The sequence below is a fragment of the Gallus gallus genome, chromosome 5 (assembly GCF_016699485.2).
Source record: "Gallus gallus isolate bGalGal1 chromosome 5, bGalGal1.mat.broiler.GRCg7b, whole genome shotgun sequence".
Classification (NCBI taxonomy): Eukaryota; Metazoa; Chordata; class Aves; order Galliformes; family Phasianidae; genus Gallus; species Gallus gallus.
In genome coordinates this window covers 31233073-31254972 of record NC_052536.1, presented here as the reverse complement: position 1 = coordinate 31254972, position 21900 = coordinate 31233073, and the positions used below count along the sequence as shown (strand labels likewise).

The 21900-nt window shown below is 34.4% G+C and overlaps 1 long non-coding RNA gene across 2 annotated transcripts in view; it reads right to left on the bottom strand.

The window, feature by feature from the left end:
- The window catches only part of LOC124417983, a 107498-nt gene extending 86214 nt beyond the window's left edge, over window positions 1-21284 (bottom strand). The window contains exons 1-3 of one of the 2 annotated variants that reach the window (XR_006939360.1): window positions 3613-21284; window positions 3184-3273; window positions 2149-2320 (exon numbers count right to left, since the gene is read on the bottom strand). This is a non-coding gene — a long non-coding RNA (uncharacterized LOC124417983). Of the gene's footprint in view, window positions 1-2148; window positions 2342-3183; window positions 3274-3612 lie in introns of both variants that reach the window. The other variant, XR_006939359.1, reaches the window with a different exon arrangement.
- Between the last annotated feature and the right edge of the window lie 616 nt (window positions 21285-21900).

Genomic DNA, 21900 nt, shown 5'->3' with positions numbered 1-21900 from the left:
TTCCTCACAGGATCCCTTCATCATCTTTGTGGTCTTGCATGAGGTTCTCTCCCATATGGTCTTATCATTCTTGTAAGGGGGAGCCCAGCACTGGACACAGTGTTCATCAGCGCTGAGCAAAGAAGGAGGATCACTTCCCTCAACCCACTGGCAATGCTTCTCCTAATGCAGCCCAGGATACTGCTGGTCTTTTTTTTTGCCACAAGGACACATCATGTTCAGTCCCAGGTCTTTTTCTGCCAAACCACTTTCCAGCTGTGTGGCCTCCTGCATGTACAGCTTCATTGTCTTACTTACAACCAAATGTTTCACGAAGATGAAAATTACTAAAAGAATTCCCATTCCTTCCAGTGCTATATTTTTCACAAGTGACAGATTACAGAGCAGCCAACTCTCACAAGAGAGGCACAGTTTTGTCCTACGCTATCATGCTATCATGCAGAGATATTTCTATACCATATATATTCACATCTGTCTTTCTCATACTAATGCTTTTCTTTTGTTGTAATTAGAAAATACCTCAATTATGACAAAAGTATATTTTATGCTAAAGTAATAGTAATTATTTATTATTTTTCACATAAAAACATTTTTAAAAATTTCTAGCATAAAGTTACTGGAGAATAATATACTTTCTCAGCCAGAGAAGAATAAAGGAAGGGGACACAGAAATGTGCAAAACATGACACTAACATGACAACTTGAGATATTAATTTGATAACAGAACAAAGCTAATAGTAATAAAGTTCCAGTCAAATGCAGTAAGAAGTTTTCTCTGTTGCTTTAAATAAATTATGTGGTTTACAACATACTCTGTGCAGACCATTTATAGAAAAGCAATGAAACAGTGCGACAGAACACAAACAATTATGATTTTGTTGGATGTTAGAGTTGAGATAGAGATATGAGCATCTCAGGATAAAAATCAATACCAATAGTGACTGAAGCTGTGAAATAGTGACAAATGACTGGTCTTTGAGTTAAAGGCTGTTCCAGATAGGAATCTGGGGTTACATAAGCAGTAGAATATTTGTGCTGCAGAATTTCAGTCTAAAAATATTTACTCAGCATTTCCTATGAAAATTAAAAAAAAAAAAAGTAATAATACCTTAAGAATAAGTTTTTAAATAAGTTTTATAAGTTAAATAATTTTTTCTTCTTCATTGTGAAAAATGGATTTTGAAATATCTGAGTTTGTTCATTTTAAAGTATTTCATTTGTCACTGTTGGTAACAAAAGATTGCTTAAAATAATGGCTGAAATAATTTCTTACAAAGATCCTCAAAAATGCGAATCTCCAAATTTCAATATATACTTACATAAAGAAATACTTATATAAGCTTATTCAGATGTGCCACAGATGGCCTGAAGTAAATTCATGCTCCCCTTAGGAGTTTTACTTCAGATTCCATATGACCAGGATTTTTGCCTATATGGTTACTTTTACGTATATTTAATATGTTGGCCTTGTTTCAGCAAAGCACTTAAGCGTATGTGTAAATTCATTAATTCCCAAAATACATTTTACTTTTTGCATAACTTTAAACATTTCTTTATGAGGAATTTTCTTCAATGAAATGTAAGCGCCTTTGCTTTTGTAAGGGTTTCCACTTTTGCATAACCAAAATCAGGTTAAGACACTCCTGGACATAAATTAGTGATTAAAATCAAGATCTTAACACAGTTTTAAGAAATGAAAGACAGCACTGTTTCTGAAAGCAAAAACAGTCTCCAAGGCTGAATTATGCTCTGGATATTGTAATACCAATACTTTGCTTTTTATACCTGCAGGAAGAAAACTCAGACTGGCAAGTAAATATTAATGAATTAAGAGCAAATTAAAGTTATGGAGCTAGCATTAAGAAATTCCATTTTGCACTGCAAGAGTTATAACTTCAGATAAAAGTTGGTCTTGTCTTCTTGTGTGATTCTCAATTCTGCCAGTATCCTAAATATTCAATATCTTGATTTATTATTTTATTAATATTTGTTATGAATGCTTCCACTATTATTTTCATCCTACACTGTTATCAGAATCAACCTGGAGACTGGATAAATTTTTCAGCAGAGTTGCATTTGCTTGGTACACAAATGCCCACATTTTTCATCACTGTTCCTACTCATGCTTCAAAAAGCAGACGTGCTTACCTCCAGGGATTGTCAGGCAGCTTCAATTCTTGTGAATGCATGATTTTCGCAGCTGATATCCAGAAAACATCTGAGTTCATAGAAACCGCAGGGCTCCTATGATTCCTTGAAGAGATGCAGCAGAACCACATTCCTTTGAGTGAAAAATGACTCCCAGCGAGACAAATATGGTCTTAGAATAACAAAAACAGCACTACATTAAAAAAAAAAAAAAAAAAAAAAAAAAGATGGCAGGGGGTGGCAGGGAGGAAATAAAACAAAAAAACCAAAAAGCCACAGCAGAGACAGATGCTTCTATGGTTACATTAGAAAGTGATTTTCACATTATTGAGGAAGGTAATAATTTTTATTTTTTCAGCAAAACACTGGCATTTGTAATATTTGATAAGTAAAATAGTGGTCTAAGAGAAACATGCATGACTGCTGCCCATTCACGTTCCCCTCCACTGACCTTTGCTAACCAGAGTGGAACCAGATATAAAAACAGAATGGAAAGACATATCACAGGGGTGAAAAAAAAAATGGAAAATAAAATTTCTGTTCCAAATTAAACTATGTAAGTAGGGAAAAATATTTTAACATATTTTTCAATATGTGGACATTTCCTTTAAAGCCTAGGATTCACATGGCCAACAATACTGGAGAAATAGCATTACAATAGCGTGCCAAAATTTTTCTGTATTATTCATGATCTGGAATAACTTCCTAAATGAAAATGTACCACTTCAACATCTCAGTATAACTTTCTCCCCTTCCCTGGCACAAGTGAAACTTTTCTCAAAAGTTGAACTACTCAGCAAAAAAGATAGTTGGGATGAGATTGTTTTACCTCTTCAAAAATTTCTTGTTCTTACTTCTTATAACATTTCCTTAAGAATTAAATCATGCCATTTCACAATTTATGTTTAAAGATGTAATCTGATTTTGCACATTAAAAAGTAATTTTGCCTTTTTGTTTTGTTTTGTTTTTAAATCAAGATGCTGATATATGATTTCAAATCATGTGGCTGAGAAATTATTGTGTGACAGCTATACCTCCCTGGATGGATAGTTGCAGTTATTTTCTGAATAGAGGTCTTCAAAATGAGTTGAGCTTTTCCAGGTAAAGTGAGATTTAAGAAATATCTGTAACAAAATAAAATACAAACAAACATACAACAATTGGTCTGGCACTGCACCCCTAATTTCTATGGTTTTTCATTCCTAAACTCAAGCTTTTCAGGGGAGTTTAATAAATTAAAATATAACTAGTTACATCTGAGATCACAAGGCATTAGAAAAAGGATGTGAAGAGTGTTCTAATCCCAGAGGAAAACCTTGTTACCTTGTTTAAGTGATTACATTTTTGCAGTGGAAATCTTAGTAATCTCCCTGAGTGGAATCTCTCCTTGTCAGAACTTTCAATAAAAGAGCAGCTGCTGATACTGAAAGTATTAAATAAAAATTACCAACAAGCTGTCTTACCTGTGTGCACTCAACAGAAAGGAAGGGCAAACATGAGCAGGTAGTCCTTGTACATCAGTCAAAACTCTGACAGCTACCATGTAACATCTGACAACACTGACATGTGCTTTACTCCTTAAGATATTCCCTTAACTGAACCATAAAAAGACAAATAAATTAGTAATAGAGCTTCTCCTGTCAATGTCCTTTCTTGCAGACTTCTCACATTGTTGATTAGCATTGTTTGAAGTGATTCATCAATACATTTACTTCCTTAAGGAAAAAAAAAAAGATACTGAAATATTTTATTACTATTAAAAAGAGAGAGAGAGAGAGAGAGAGAGAGAGAAGGTGGGGAGAGAGAGTGAGAAAGAGAGAGAAATAATGAGAACCTGATTCCTCATGATCACTTATTCATTTCTTGAAAGAAAAATGACAGACAGAAATCAGCATACTTCTTCCCCAACTGGTCAGACATTACAGATCAGATCGGATTTGGTTTCCATTCTGTTGTAGAAGCAGCTCTGTTATACAAACCTGTACAGAAATCAGAAGATTAGCCTGTTGAGTTTAACCTAATTGTTGGATTGCGTTGCAGATTAAATAATATTTCTGGTAACGTCGTTTATTTTTTAGAAATTAAATAAGAGAAAGAAAGAAGAGAACACTTGTCAGTGATCTCTTTATTAGTTTACCTTTTTGTGTCAAGAAGCATAACTGTGAAGGAGAAAGTGACAGACAGGGCCCTGAGTGCTCATTAATGAGCATTAATGGTCCTGACTAGCCTCACCCAGAGATTCTACACCCAGTTCTGCCCACAGGCTTCATCTGAGGCCAGACATTGACCTTCAGTCCCTGTCCCAGCTCACTGGTGGGGTCTGGCATGGATTTCCCCGGGGTCAGATTTTCTATGCCATGCTACACTATGCCAAGTCATGCCTATTCCATCAAACCCAGTAGGGCTAGTAATGCTTGCTGATGCTCCCATGGTCATGACAGTGACAATCAGAAGAAAAAACAACTGTGTAAGCAGTTCTACAGAATATATACATACTATATGGCATTCATATTATTTTGCTACTGTCATATATCCAGGCTTTTCTACATATACATCCAGTTTAATAATGATAATAATTATGACACAAATAATAATAACAATAATACAATAATAATGTTAATAATAATAATCATAATTATGTTGATAATGACACAAAAACAACTTTCTGCTTTCAGTTTTTCTGCTAAACTCTGGATTATATTATCATAATTTGACAAGCCAATAATCCTTTGTGGTCTGGTTTATACAGAAAAGAAAAAATATTTTATTATATCTTCTGCTTTTATTCTGTAAATGTTCTTTATATGACTGACAGCATCAGCCAAAAGATTAGAAAATAGGACCACTGAGATTCATATGCTACACAGATGCCTATCACTGTAGAACCATTACATTATTGTGCTCCACCATTTAATTAGTGCTTTCTGGAAACTCAAACTTTCTTATCATTGAGAAAAATCATGTTGTATAGCATAACAAGGCAATAAATTGTTTAGTCCTTCCATTCAAATGTGGAATGTTGCTTACGTGTTTAAGGGGTTGTACTTCTATTTAGTAAGACATTAATTATACAAAGTTTTTCAATCATTACTTTGACTTCGAGAATATTTTTGTGCTTCCTATCTAGGAAAAGACTGTATTTATTATCTTGACAGAAGATAATAAATGTTGCGTAGAGTCATATGAAAGCCATTGAAATATTAAAGTACTAATCACTGAGAACAGGAATATCACAACAAATCTGCGGACTGTATGAGGTTGTGGATGCCCCATCCCTGGAGGCATTCAAGGCCAGGCTGGATGTGGCTCTGGGCAGCCTGGTCTAGCAATTGGGGACCCTGCACATAGCAGGGGAGTTGAAATTCGATGATCATTATGGTCCTTTTCAACCCAGGCCATTCTATGATTCTGTGATTTATAATTATTGCTTTGAAACTGCAATAGGTTTTAAAGGTTCCCTATGACTAACAGTAGTTCAGCATAGTGAACTTGAAAAGCAATATCTACCATATAGAATACCATGCACACTAAACCATGTCCTTTAGTGCCATATCTACACATTTCTTGAACACCTCTAGGGATGGTGACTCCACCACATCCTTGGGCAGCTTATTCCAATGTCTTATCACCCTTTCTGAGAATTTTCCCTAACATCCAACTTGAACCTTACTTGAAGTACATTCATCTAGTTACTGCAATGACAATTTAGGAACTTTCAAAATTTCACTTCCAGACTAATCTGAACTGATTGTGTTAGAAAGCACCATTCTTTTTCTACCTTACCTTACACGCGAGATTTCTGATGATAATCTATTAAAATCTAACCTTTCCACAAGGGTTAATTTATTTGAAGTCTTTTAAGTTTATGATGAACCTTCCACTGTCCTGCTCTGTCCTGCTCTGTATCTCAGTCTTCTTTCTTAGGGAACTTACTTTCTCTTCAGCTGTGGAAAGATCTCATATTCTCATTAACTGCCAATTATTTGGGGCCTTATTCTAAAATTTTTCTTTCTTCAGGTTAGTGAAGAGTGAAGAAGTTCGTTACTGTGAATAACTTCATTTGCTGTTGGAGTTAATAAGCCTACTTTACATCAGTCTTTTCCAAAGGGTATGACATTAAATGTTCTTGTTGAAATATACTTACAAGAAAACATGCAAGAGAATGCTAGACAATTTCAGTGTCATGTGCCTATCTATGAATGTCTTATATGTTAGATTTGCAGAAAAAAATTATATATATATGCATATATATGTACGTATATGACTATTAAAATGTGGTTGCTCGGATAGGTTGGTAATCCATTGAGAAATCTTTCAATTTTTGATACACAATAAAAGATTTTCAAAATTTTCAAAATTAATTTATTTAGGAATTAAGGGAACCATGACAATACTTTGTGAATGTACATGTGTTATTTATGATGCGATATGTGCTAATTGTTTCACTGGTTACAGAGAGTCAATTAATTATTTATCTTACTTGAACCCATATCATAGGATTTTGCATGTAATGTAAATGAAGCTAAAGACACTTCAAGCCATTCAGTCATTACTCTTTCCTAAACAGAGGATATGATGTGGACGTAGAGAGAAAAATGAGGTACTTATTGAAAATGAAATATAATTTTTGTCTCTTTGCCAGACAGACAATGCAGCTGTAAAAAATTCTTGGCCAGCTAGCAGCTGTAAAGAATATAATGTGTTGTAAGATGTCAGTAATATTTACCCTAGAAAGTCAGTTTATTATTAAGTATGAGTGGTGCTCTCTTCAACTCTCAAATATGATGACAATTTCAGAAAAGAATTACAGCTGAAGGATAATAAATGAAACATTGCACTCATTATGAAGAAAGTATTTTTGATACAAGTTGCAACAACAGTAACAGCAACAACAAAAGATTAGAGAGTGTTAAAAAAAAAAAAAAAAAAAAAAAGAAAGAAAAGAAAAGAAAACGAGAACTGGAAACTTCAGTTGCTTCCACCCAATGTGATGTTTTGTTTCCAATTTTTGTAAAGATCAAGCTCAGGAAATTGCTTGAAAACTAATTCCAGTGAAAGGTTCTGTTTACCTTTTCTATGAAGCTGTTTTATTTTATGAAGCATTGTTACTTATCTAATAAAATTTAACATTAGAAATTAATTACTTGTGAAATACTTTTGATGGTCCTCAGGTTTCTTTGGGCAGTATTAGAGGCTACTCTCTCTAACATGAAAGTTGTGTAAATCTAATTAAAACACAACTAGCTCACAGGGCCTGTTCCATGTTAATGGAGCTCCATCTGTTTAGTAACTCTTACGAAGAGCTCGTGATCTCACATGAGAAAGAAAGCCAGAAAAAATACTGTTATTTATATGCTGCTTAACAAGTTCACCCATAACATATCCCTTGGCACTGGTAACTGAAAAAGGACTTTGGTTCTGACAGTCCAGCTTTCTTTGATTCATTTCTGTTCTAAAAATGTCTACATTTGAGGGAAGAATTCTTGGAAATAAGTATTCTACTAGTACATACAGATTCTTATGTGGCTGCTTGTGGGTATGTAGATATTTCTATGGTCTACTTCTTTGATACTTTCAAATTCAAATGAGGATGCATTCTCCTTGTTCAAACTTCCACTTCATTTTAAAACTCAATAAAACTTTCTCCAGACTTATCAGAATACATTTAGGACAAAGGACTAGTTGAACTAGTTTGCAGTTCACATATATCTTCAAAAGCTTACTTATATCTGACTGAAAATCAAGGACATTCAATCTTGGTCTGAGTGTCCTAGATCTCTATACTATGTTGTAAAATTTCACTGAGTTTGGGAAAGACAAATCAAAATAGACTTCCCCCACTATCATCTCATTGACAATATGAAGGATACATAAACACATGAATATGACCTCCTACTTGGGAAAGGAAATAATTTTTTTTTTGCCTTTTTGTCAATGGTTCAAAAGAAGATATACCTGCTTACTTATTCCCCATTCAGTCATTTCCTAAAGAGCATGACAAAGAGCAACATCATTCCACCTCAGTGTGAACCTGCTCACCTTTATGCCACAGCTCAGCTGCCCTCTATAATCCTCTACATGTTATTCGTTATGAAAAATGGAACATGAAAAAATTGAGAATGAAACTGAGTACAAGATATTCAGTTCTTCAAGTTGGGACTTCTCATGATATCCAGGATTTCCTCTGAAAGCACACTTGACATGTTAAAGAAGTTCTGGCCCCTGGGTTGAAAAGGTCATTCCCAGTGTCTAAATTCTACCAATTCCAGACCGCATCCAGCTGTAATAATGTTACTGGGCTTTGTCTGGATTAAAATACTGTTTACTTGTTTCACACTATCATATCAGTATTTGTCTCAGTAACCATAATTATGAATAACACTTTTTAGCACTTTTTAATGGAGATTTTCATACATCTTGTGCATTAATAAAGCATCAAACAACGCTGTATTTCAAGTTATCACTAACAGATGAAAAAAATGGAGAAGTGAGGCCTAAATTCACCTCTCTTAACTGTCAATGCAATCACTCACATAAAAACATAGGCATCTGTTACTGAGAGTGCAGGGGACAGCACAGTTCCAGAAGGTGATACAGTCCTTAGCTGGTATGACCTGCAGTTGTGCTCTTCATCTGGTAGGATGAAACTGGGTACTAAAGAAAAGGTCACTTAACTATTCTTTTATTCTCAAAGCAGTACAAAAGATATGCAGCTCTAATCTAAGAGCTGACTTTTGGTTTGTTTTAATTGCCTTCCTTTTTCTTTCACAGAACATTCACAGAGGAAAGGGATGCAGATATGGACAGGACAGTCTTATAAATGCTGATGCTTTCTTTCTGAAATCAAGACTTATTTTAATGATAGCCTCCTAAAACCACAAATTTGCAGAGTATAAAATGACAATACATCTGGCAAGGAAAAGTAAATCCCTCCTTACATCTAAAACTAATATCTAAGCAGCAAAAATAATTTTTAAAAGGCCTTTTTAATTATTCTCCATAGTAACCTTTTCTTTTAGGATCACCATATGTACCCAATTACCCAGCAATCTCACTTTAAATTTGTATGACACATTAGGGTCTTATTGTTCTGGATTGCAAAGGGATGCATTAACATGCCACATATTTTGCTATTTATGTTTCCTTGGCAATTAAAAAAAACAAACAACACATGTAATTAACAGTGATTAGTACTAAGGTCACCTTTTCAACCTGAGGAACAGATTAAAAGCCTCAGAAAGCTAATAAAATGCAGTGCAGAAGTGTCACTGGATAGAAGTTTGGGGAGAGGAAGATGAGGCTTGCTGCTGACATCATGATTTGAATTAAATGATCAGACTCAGTTACTAAGGCAATACCAGGAACAATGTCTTCTGTTTGTGATTAGGGTCCTTCATCTTCCACTTAACTTTCAATTATAGGCTTTAATACCCAACATTAGCTGGGATTTTGGTCAATCTATACAACACCAATAAGTGAAAGTAAGGTCTCTGGGTTAATCAACGGGAAATCTTTCCTAGAAGTTCCAGATGATCAAATTTGTTCATTCAATCCAGTAACTATTTTGCCACAGTACATATTAGAACAGATGTCTCTTTACACTAAAATTTAATTCTCACTTGTTCAGCAATGATATAGATTATTAAAACACACTTCTTTCGGTGAACTAATCAAAGTATTCTATCAATAACATAGAAGTAGACACCCTTCCATTGTTGAAGTTTTTTGGCCTTTAAATGTAAGCCTGAAAGCACTGGGTTATGTGCTTTTATCCACAAAGAATAGATAAAATTATGATCCCTGACAAGAAATTAACCTTAAGCACTTATTAATAAAGGCAAATAAGATTTCACACACCAGCATGTAAACCTTGTAAGTAGGACTTCTCCTTTATTGGCTTTGGAGGCAGGTGAAGTAATAGTTAAAATCATCACCCTGGTATTATTGTTTAATTAATTCATTGTTAAGGATTTTTAGTGATGGGAAATCTCAGAGTTAGAGCATGAGCTCTTCCTAACCAAGATATCTGCCTTCTTGATCAGCTATGATTCCCCTCAACCCAGCCCGACATTCATTAAACACAGCCTCAATGATTCTTTAGGGGCAGAGCACAATTCCTGGGTTCTGAATGCTGCTACTCAATTCACTGCGCATCTGAAAACAGAAGCAAGTTGAACACTGTCCTCCAAGATTTGTATTTACTGCCCAGTGAGATAAAAAATTCTTACAATATTTAAACAGAAGAGATATCATTCAATCATGAAAGATCAGTCTCACTTGTCATCAAGAGTATACCTTTCAGATTATTTTCTGAAGATTGCTATCAAGATTGAAAAGAAATTATTGTAATTAGTTTACTACAATGAAATATTGTTTTCCAAATAATTAAGAAAAAAACCCATTTCACAAAAATATGTGGAAAACTATTTGAAAATGAATTTTAAGTCCTTTAATTTTGCAATATTTTTCTTTAAAAATGGCTGAAGAATTCTTAGATTTTACTTTTCATTCTTATACTTTACCTCTCTGCTATCACCTTGCTTTGTTGAAAAAATAAAATAGAAAAAAAAAAAGGAAATAATTATTTTAATGGCAGACAAAAACAAAATTGTAAAACACCAGTTCAGCTAATTAATCTTTCTTGAAAGAATCATATATGAAATTTACTTTTACAGCTGCCACTGTCTTTCTTTCTGTCCCAGTATCATGTAAATTAGGTGGAGAAAATAATTATTTCAGTGTAAAGAAAAAAGCTATTTTTCAAGTCCTATAACTAAACATCTTTTCTGCATTTAATAATACTTAGCCCTACACCAGGTAAATTTCAGTTGAGAATAAGTTGTAGTTCTAGGAAATCTATCCATTCCACCTGAAAGATGCCAAGGAAATAATGAAAAGAAAAATAAATAAATAAATAAATCACACATTATTCTTTTCTCAGATACTATACTATGTTCTCTGCTCTTACTCACCTCAGATATCTCAGAATCATCATGCAGTAGTTTCTTTCTTTCTGTGACTTACAGGCCAGGGTAAGAGTGGCTGGAGAGGAAGTTTTTCCAGCACAGCTTCCTCTGATGAGTTTCTAAATATGCCTCTCTAGTCACTCTACTGCCAAATAAAACCAATTAAGAAATATTCTTAGACCCAACCAACTAGGAAATGTTCGTAGAACCCAATGCTAAGTGATAGATTTCATTTACTAAACCATCACATAAATTTACCCTTCAAACTGGAGTGTTTACATCAAAACAACCTGCCAGAGATGGACAGTTGCACGTACAGTTCCCCAAAGCAAGAGCTGCTGTTGTCTGGGAGGTATGGAAAAGTAAAATATCATACCAGTGTAGGAGATACTACTTAAACAAAAGGGGAATATACCCCCATAATGTTTTATCTGTTAGTACAAACATGGCCACTAATGTTGTTTCAATAATATAAAGTCAGTGAAAATGTCTGAATAAGATAATCAAATAAGTCTTCAGTCTTACATGGATTAAATCCCTTCCTAAAGAAAATGGCCTCTGAATATCATATCTGTTTTAAAGAAATAGAACAAAAAACATGTTTGTCTAGCTAAACCCAATGCAATCCTTCCCACTCAATACCCTGGGCTAGTTTTCCCTATTTTCTGTCTCCCTGTTATTTCCTATTTAAATGGACAGTACTAATTCGGTGTTTTCAGATGAGCACAGTTCTCACGTTAGCATACTATTCACTGGATGTGACAGGAGTCAGTTCTATCTCAAGCCTTCACAAGTACAAAAAAAAACCAAGAACATCTGTAGTAGAAATGTTAATCAAATTTTTAAGCATCTCATTTTTTTATAAAGTTTAAAAAGTCATTATTTTCAATTGAAAACTAGAATAGGAAATAGTAAAAAATAGACTTTTTTTTAACGTTTGAGATATGAGATTTTTTTGCTTGGTTTATATTCACCATTGATGCAAAAATACAAATTGTTCTGCAATGAGTGGCACACACAATTGATGTGGCTGTACCTTGCAGTAGTGGAACAGATTGCAACAGAAGAGATTGCCCATGAGATGCATGTTGGTAAGATACCGTCATCATGTTTAATTCTTCTATTAAGTTTTTTTTACAGATAATTCATAAACTACAACATCAACGGCCAGCCAGCTAACAATCCATTGCATTAAAAAAAAAAAAAAATCCAGATTAAAAATATTCATTCTGTAGATGTTTACTCTTTCTACAAGCTGGCTTATCTTCTGACATAGCTTTTTAACAGCTCCTTGTAAAAAGAGCAATGTAATGCTCAGGAGTCATTCAAAAAGCCTATAGGCAAGAAGTGTCTCTTTCTAACATTAGATTTATGTTAGGCTTGAAAATTGGGTTGAGGGTGTCTTTGTTTGTTTGGGGCTTTGTTTTTCTTCATGGAGAAGCAGTATTACCAGTTAGTAGTATAAATTTTAACAGAGCAGACCTCCGATACCCAAGCAGCACTTCTATTCTTGGCAAATGGGAAAAATGTTCGCAAGCAGAGAGAGTGAAGACCAACCTCCTCCAAATACCTAAGCTTAGGTCCCCAAACCTAACAATTGTGTCCTCTTTATATCTTTGATTAGTTTAAAAACATATATATGAAAAAGATTTTGGAAGTTAGTGTAACTACATCCACTACATCCAGACACTATGAAAACTCATTTTAGAGTCACAACACCTACTTGCGATGTACTGTATGACATACCAAATAGATAAACAAGTCTTCCAGATCTTTATGCATGTTATCTACTTAGTGTTTCCTGAAGATAATGAAATTTAATATGAGCAAAGCTCACTTGAGCAATAATACATAATGGAGGCTATGTCTGACATCACCAATTGTATCTGACACACATACAAAGAGCAAATAAACAAAACAAAACAAAAAACTGTAGTTCATTTGCAAAGCCCTCAGAAAGAGATGATTTTCTTCTCTATTGTTTTTGCTTGTGTTTTCAGGGAAATGAATAGGATACTCTCATATTCTGAGCAAGCAACACAGAATAAAATAGACTAAGAAGAAAATGGTTGCTGAACAAAACAAAACATGAGAAAATGTGTGATTATGGGGGGGCTGGGCTCTCTTCCCTGGTGTTATTAATTCAAGTTAGTCAATAACATAGTGAATCTCTTATTTTTTTTACCCATAACAGATAATTCATATAGCACTTGCATGCAAGTTTCTGCATATATATCTATTTGCTGTTACACACCCATATAACATATGCCTTGTACCACATAAATTATTAATAAATAGGAGGTCAGAGTCAACAATAAATTCCAGCTATTTTGTAGTGCTACACCCAATATAACGCAGCTGTATGAAGGTCTCATCTGAGTGATTCAGATGGATTACAGTTATTTTGACTTGGTGACACCAAACAAATCAGTCCACTCATACTGATGAGACCTGGCAAATACCTCCTTTGAAATTGTCCCAAATGTATAAGAAAATACAACCTTTCACCAATTTTTTTAAATATCCACCTTAAAAATCAGAATCTGAAGAGATAAGGTCATATTAGTGAAGATAGACAGTAAAGGTTAACCATTTCAAGAGTACATCTGTAAGAAGTTAAAATACACTGTAGCAATTGAACTGATGAATATAGGTCAGCATTCAAGTCCCATGTCTTGTTTAATTGCATGAACAAAAAAGATGACTTTTAAGCATTATTTTTTTTTCAATGCAAATTCTCTTCAAATTTAGAAAATAAATATTTGAAAAAGGAATGAAACCCATTTTGTTGGGGGGGGGGGGAGAAAAAAAAAAATTCATCAGAGACAATTCTATAAATGAGCTGAAGCTTAAAAACATATTTCTGCCTATTGCCTATTCCTGAAAAGAATCTTCATGAGATCAGAGGTGTATTAGAAAGCAGAAATTTTCAACATCTGTTGCTGTGTTGCAGGAAGGCAAGACAAAGTTAAATTAATGCCATGTGTGGAGAAATATGATTTAAAATTCCGGATTTGTTGGAAATCCAAAATAGGTTGTCAGGTTTGCATAATAAATAAAATCAAAGATAAAGGATTTTTTTCTTTAATTCTCATCCTGAAAAATTAAGAAATCCCTCAATCAAAAATATAGAAAAGTATGCTTTCATATATTACAAAATATCTATTATATTCTGGGAAATGAACTAATAAAAAGAAATAAAAGAGTAAAAAAAAGTGAAATAAAAGAGCAAATCTGAAAAGAATCATGTAAGAATGAATTTAGGTCGAATGATACAGACAAAGTAACATAAGAATATTGTTATTTGCATTTGGCACTTGTGATATTGTCTACTTTTGAGAGATCAGAAGATTTCAAAAAACTCTTCCGTCAGGAAATGTTACATTCTAGGCTATTGCCTGCACATTTTTCCTTTCTTTTGCAGAGGAATCTGCACTTGACTATCCCCATAAAGAAACTGACATTTTACTCATCATGGACCCACATTTCCTGAGCAATCAGCTTATAAGATGTCAACAAAGCAAGCTGATGTACAAAAGTTGTTCAAGCTACATACTGCAAAGAGATATTGAACTTTTTGGATTGGATGTGCTGTTTTGTAGATCACTATACTTGTAGCTTCCTATTATGTTCTGCCCTGCAGATATCTTACTTCAAGGATACATCAACAATACATTCCTTTGTAGCTATGGGCTTTTGCTGTATATTTGTAGTCATTTATTGTCCCTGTATTTTCTCAGACAGAGGTCAGAACTTGCTCAAAGATATTTGTAGATTAGATGGAGTAGATTCTACAGTTAATATAGCAGTTGCATTCACTCTCAGTGACAAAAGAAGTTCAGACTTGTGGTTGATAGGACAACATGAATATTCAGCAGCGTTGACTGTAATTCTAAACATAATGCATATTTGATGTCTGGGGTTGTACTAAGACACAGGAAAAGACTTTACTATAAACAATGCAGTAGGCTGATACATAGAATAAGCTGACATATTTCTGTAGCTTTGTCATATCTATGGCTTGGTAAATAACTACTGGAGAAAAACAAAACAAATGTCTTCATATAGTACTATTTTGAGGAAAAGATGGTTCACACTCATTTCTTTCAGCTAAGGAAACTAAATAATCCAACTGAAAATGTTTATAAAACAGAGCAGCATCTAAGCTATTACTGTGTTAAGGGAAAAATTAAGAAAATACCCTAAGATGTTTTAATGAGTTTAATTGATTTTGAAATTTGATGAGATTCTAGGCAAGAAGCATTTGGCTTTTAAAAAAGCATAGTTAATGACTAAGTATACTCTTACTGAGACTTCTGAAGGGATAGTCCAAACCTTTTCATCGGAAATGTGGCTAATGTGCTTTACTAAAAAAAACTACCACTCAGACAGCGGTAGTATGTTTCTACCACTTTTCTAACATCCCTTTCAGAAGGGTCAACTGCACTTCAGTTATTTTTACACTATAGGATTTGGGGGAGATATAAGTTGTAAAGCTTTAATATTTCTCCCTCCAGCCACTATAAATGTGTCTGATCCATTTAGGTACTCATCCTGAAGATTCAGCTTATGAACTGTTCAGTTATCTAAAATAATTGTGCAATATTTGTGGAGAAGAAATTTTAGGAGTGGGTTAGTTAGAGAAGCCCTCAGTATGTGAGTTATATGAATGTGTAGCCGCAGCCATAGATGTGAATCTGTACTTACATGCATATAACTGAGACAACTACATGAGCTTCTTTCTTGAGACCTTGATTAAACGAACATTTCTCAGAGATTTAAAGAAACACTAGAGAAAAATATGTTATCTTACTTCCAACGGTATTAAAAGAATTCAGCTGCTGACTGAAATAATTCATACTAAATGGTTATTCCAAAATTATTTAAAAATAATTAAAAAATACATTTTTGTCTACAGGTGTGAAGTGACTAGAATTTATAATAGCAGAGTATGTAATAACAATCTCTAGATTCAGATCTTGAAAGTCAGAATGGATCTTCAAAGAAAATTCATGTTTTGTTTTACTATTAATATATAGGCTTTCAGTGAATTCCTAAGCTCTCAGTTCAAGGTGGAAGTGACCTTTATATGACTCACTCCATCAGAGAAATGTTCATTTACAGTGTGGTTAAACATATGGTTTTCTGACTTTTGGAAACAATATGGAAAACCCAATGTACTCTAGTCATATTTTATTTTTATTTTTCATCTTTGGAGATGGGGAAATCTCACAGGCAGTCTCCTTTTGAATTTATGATGCTGAGAATATTTCTTTTTTGCATACCTGCAAAGTATTTTAAAAGATTCCCCATATAAATCAGAAAGACTGAGAAAGGTGGACAAAATCAGAATTTATATGCAAAGCAAAACATCAAGACATGGATGGCATCCATTGATAGATCATACTTAGAATTTTTATCAGCATGCAGTAGAATTCAGGAGAGAAAATCTTGAGTAATAGCGAGAGAACTTTACATTATACAAAATCAATACTTTGGAAAGCTGTATTTTTTTAATATTTTTTTTTGGTTGAATTAATGTTTCATATGAAGGTATCAGTATATTTACAATTTTTTCTCACTGAGATGTTTTCTCCAATGAAAGTATCATCTCATTTTGAGGAAGAATTATAGTATAAAAGTAAGAGTAGGAAGAGACTAAAAGCAGCTGATCATTTAAATGTGTATTTTAAGTATAATGTTGATTAAGTTCCAATGTCACAGTATGTACCAGCAGGGAAAATTTGACTCTCTACCATGCACACTTAAAGAAGTAGGACATTGGAGTGAGCAGATGGATGCCTTTGTGAATAGCTGTCCTGTATTTCTGACTTTACTTACCTGGAAGTTTTAATTGTATCTATTGGCATGATCTCTGAGAACTGAACAGTTTATTTTGTATTTAAAAAAGGAGTGAAAGATCATTTGCATAATAAGGACAGAGATTGGAAAGATGTATTTCTTTATATAAGGAGTAAGACCTTATTTATGCATAACCCCACATTCTTGTGCTATATTTTCCTCATTGTTTTGAGTTCCATTATGCTCTTGCAACTTTGTTTTAGCTACTATGTCCTTGAAAGACTGAAGGTGTAAAAGGAAGACCAAAATACTGAGTAATCTATTCTGTTTCTTAGTGTTTTATATATATATATATATATAAAAGCACAATTATCACTTTTTAAATAGCCATAAAATACTGTGATGAAAATGAGTCTAAGTGCATACTAACAATTGAGTCTTTTAATATGTAGGTCACTCCAAAAGTAGAACCACATATTTATTTCCATGGAAAGTACAACAGAGACAAAGACAATGCTTGACAGAGCCAATTCTCAGCTACAAAACATTTTTCAACACAGTTACCACCGCTAACTATGTATTTTTGCTAGCCTATCCTGCTCATAAAAATCTGCACCAGTGGAGGTCATTGTCACTGTCACCACTATTGAAACACACGACCCACTGCCTCACTGTGCTCACATCCACTGTGTGGTCACCACAAACCTTCAGCAAGCATTGATGGATGGGTGCCACTTTTTTCTCATGGTGGAATTCAGTGACAGACCTTTGCTTTATACACACTTCCATGTCAGACACCATTTTGACAGACTGCCCCTCTGCTGCCATCTGTCTCATGGAAACAAACTGCAAAGGAATATTGGTGATAATGGTCAACCTCTACTGCCATATCACCAACATCTGCCTCTGACATTGTGGGCCAACATAATAAAATAGAAGGCTGTGAAAGACAAAACTGTTGGTTGGTTTTTTGGGTTTTTTTTTTTTTTTGTTGTTGTTTTTTTTGCTCAAAGTTTGCTTCGTGAGGGCTTTTTGGTGATAAGACTCTAAACTGACTTCTGTGAACTATCTACAGGGGCAAGAGGTGGTTGTCACTGTGTCACAATACTTCTGCTTATGATTGTAAGGATAAACAGAAGAATAACAAGCAGTCTTTTTCGGGGGTGTGGCTTGAAGGAGGTGACCACTGCAAAAGGCAGAAATGCTCATGCATGGCAACAAAGGCACCACTCCCTACTGGCTTATCTATTGGGCCAGGTGTGTCACACTAATGGAGAGAAAAGAAGAAAAAGAAAGAAACAGAAAAGCAGGGAGATAAAAGATCCCCACTAAACTAAGCTCTCTGGAGGAGAAGTACTCCCAAAGAAAAAAAAAAGGCCTTTGGCAGAGGCATTCCATAAGAGAAAAAAACCTCTTAGGAAAGAACACCCAGGGGCTTGCTTGTTTCTATGGTGCAAAGCTTCCTGTCTTTCTCCCATCCCTCATGGTGACCACATGAATTTCTGGGATCAACAGATGCACTAGGAACCACACTGGACCCATGGGGGTGACTATCTCTCCTGCTTTCTACAAAGAGTTCTTGTTTTTATTTCCAATATCTTTGCTATCACCCATCTTCCCTTCCCCATCTCCCTAAGCAATTAGGATTTGTAATAAACTGATTGGGCTAACATTTGACCTGTTGTGTCTTAATCTCACCATCAAGTACACATACGTATCAAAAAACTTTCTCTTCCTCCTATAATTGGAGCAAGAAAAAGGCATTACTTTCAGAACAGCCCTCATCTTATGTGATCACGTACACAGCATGAAGACACTAATAACCTCTGCTAAGGAGAACACAGAAGCTATCTAAAGATTAATTTCAATATCTTCCCATTTTAGTAAGGACATAAGCCTTCTTCTGCTTGGCAAAACAGAAGCATTGTATATCATCATGATACTTTTGAATATATAAATATCACAACATACACTGGTAAATCAACTTTACCCAAAATAAAATAGCTGCAACAACACCTAATCTCACTGTACAGAGGCATCCATTAATGCCTAACCTTCATTATCCAGGAGAACGATCTTCTTTCCTGACAGACTTTATCTGTGACGACCCATTTGCCTGAGTTCCACTCATTGTCTCACAGCTAGCATTCAAGTCACAGTACTTGAAGCTGAATTGACTCTTACAAATGATCTATAGATGGTTTGAATTCCTGCCAAAGATAATACATCTACTGAGGAAAGGAGGGGGACAAAAAGCAATAAAAGAACAAGTTTTATGGGAAGAGCAGTTCCTTTTCCCATAAATGATGAATCAATCCATTATATTTGTGATAATCAATGCCATGGATCCTCTTCATGTCAAGGTAAAAAAAAAAAAAGCTTGGTAAAGAGGCAAATCATTATTAATTCATTTATTGCAGTAACATTAATCATGATGAGCTAATGTGTTATTAATGTGGCTGTAATATGTACTTCCATAGGAATTTCACAGTAATTTAGGAATTAACTATTGTACCATGGTTTTAAGGAGTCATGTAAATTGATAAATAATATTGAAAATCTTTTTGAATAGGGATAAGCATGAATCTACTGACATACTACCTTTTCGTGGAGACAAGAGGGTGCCCACATCCCACTCCTATGCCCACATGTGCAGGTATATTTACACTCTGCTTTACATTTTCCATGACTTATTGCCTACAGCAAGAGCCAGTCAGCTTTTCAGCACTGTGGTCCTGTTCCAGGAAATACTGATGTGGGAGATTAGTAGTTCTGGGAATGAAATCAAAGCTGTGATGATGTTTGCTGCTGTCTAGGAGGAGTTTAGAAGTCATATAAACGTTCATCTTTGCACACAGAGGGACTCGACTTCACAGATATGCTTCCCATGGGAGCCTTCAAAACTGCCATCTGCCATATTCTTGCATTTCCTCACATAACACACTTTGCTTGTGTATGATCTGCTCTGTAACTGTCTGGTTTAGAATAATTAGTCTTAGATGCAGACAGTTTTCTTAATTTCGTATAGTGAGTCAAGCCAAGATTGTCCATTTCCTGGACAATCAAACTCAAGAACCCATTCATAGGTACACATATAACTCTAGTTGTTGCATTTATTTTGCAGTAGACAAAACAGAGAAATGTTTACTGTGCTCATAATCTCACCTAACACTTACATTCCATAGAAAGTTATAAAAGTCTACAAATTGACAGCAACAATCACGCTTCAAACAGCAAGTTGGACTAAGTAACCTCCAGTAGTTCCTTTCTATCAGTATTTCCATGCTTATATGATTCAAATCAACAATAGAAAGGAGATAACATTTACTAGCATAATCTGCTTGTTTTTCCTGGAAATCATACCTGCATATTACCCACCCATTTTACACACTAACTGCATATTACCCACCCATTTTACACACTAACTGCATTTAGGGTATAATTAGTATTTTTCCAAGCATGAAATACTACCGTTACACTGAAAAATGTTCTGCAGTTCATTAAAAACCAAAACAACAGAAACCCAACAACCTTATTTCATTGTGTGCCTTTAATAAACAATCTTCCAGAGTTATCTATTATCAAAGTAGTTCAAGATTAATTTCTGTAACTCTTCTTGAAAGCTCAAGCTGGATAAGTTTTTTCTTCCTAAGTATCCCATATTCATGCCTTCCTTGGATGAGTAATTTTCAGTTTGGCAATGAGCCTGTTGCTTTCAGCAAGATATGCTGCACCTTTGATTCCTCAGTTCTGGATTTTTTATTTATGGGCATAGTAGACACCTTACATACACAGAGCACCAACAGTGAACAAATTTTTTAATTAATATTTGCTCTCTGCAGCAAAGTCAAGTGTTATAAGCTTTAAATGGAAATATTTTCAAATAAATCTAACATAATGTATATTTGAACTTCTAACATTGTTCCTGACAAATTGTTGCTCCCTGAAAAGCATCAGCAATGCACTTTGGTCTGCTGTAGTAATTGGGAAGGAAAATTACTGCATTTTTAAAATCTTTTAGAAATTTTCTCTGCCCTGCTGTACTTCAGGAGCATTTCTCAGGCCTTCAGATGTCTTTCTACTCTTTAAAATCCAATTATATACACAAAAGTTCAGCAATTTTTAGCTCACAGAGGGAGAATGAGGGGGAAACAACTGTTCCACAGGCTCACAAGGTTAAAAATAATGAATGCAGTTTGGAGACACTGACAGTATTTGTATCAAACCATGCAGCCTATTGTCACAAGAAATTCTTCCACTAAACACTTAATCAGTGAAACTATTCAGCGAGTACCCTAGCTGCCTATCATAAAATTGAGCAGCCAATGCTTCCCAACTTTTGTCTTTCATCTGTCTTGCTAGGTGACTAATAACCCTCTGGAAAGAACATTTTTGAAAAGTGCTTAGTACAAAGGACCTAGATCATTCTTGAAGCCTTTACTGAGTTCATATAAAATGATCATAAGTAATTATTTCTAAGGACTGTTTTTCAATGGATAAACTAAAAAGACAAATATTTGTGTTAAGATTACAGACATAATATATTCATCCTATACTTTGGATCATCAAAGGAATACAGTCATTCTCTATTATAGAGAAGTCTGTCAAGGTTACTTTAATTTAAAAAATGGTATATGATCATAAACAGGTTTGTCTGAAGATCATGATTCAACTGCAGTTTTCAACAAGATTCTTCAAAGTTTTGCAGCAGCAGAAAAATATACACCTCACAGTAAAGGCGGGTGCACAGTGAACATGGGGTAAAATTTGTCTGTAGCCTCAAGTATTCTTAAGAAACCTCAAGTAATACAACTTTTACATGCTTGTGTAATTAATTCAAAATTGTTCTAACATATTTTTTATGACCAAGAAAAAAAAAAACAGTATTTTTTAAAATGTTCCATATTCAACAGTAGTTATTTAAATTGATAGAATTAGCTTGAATTAAATAATCTATATGAAAATGTTGATTTTATTCCCCCT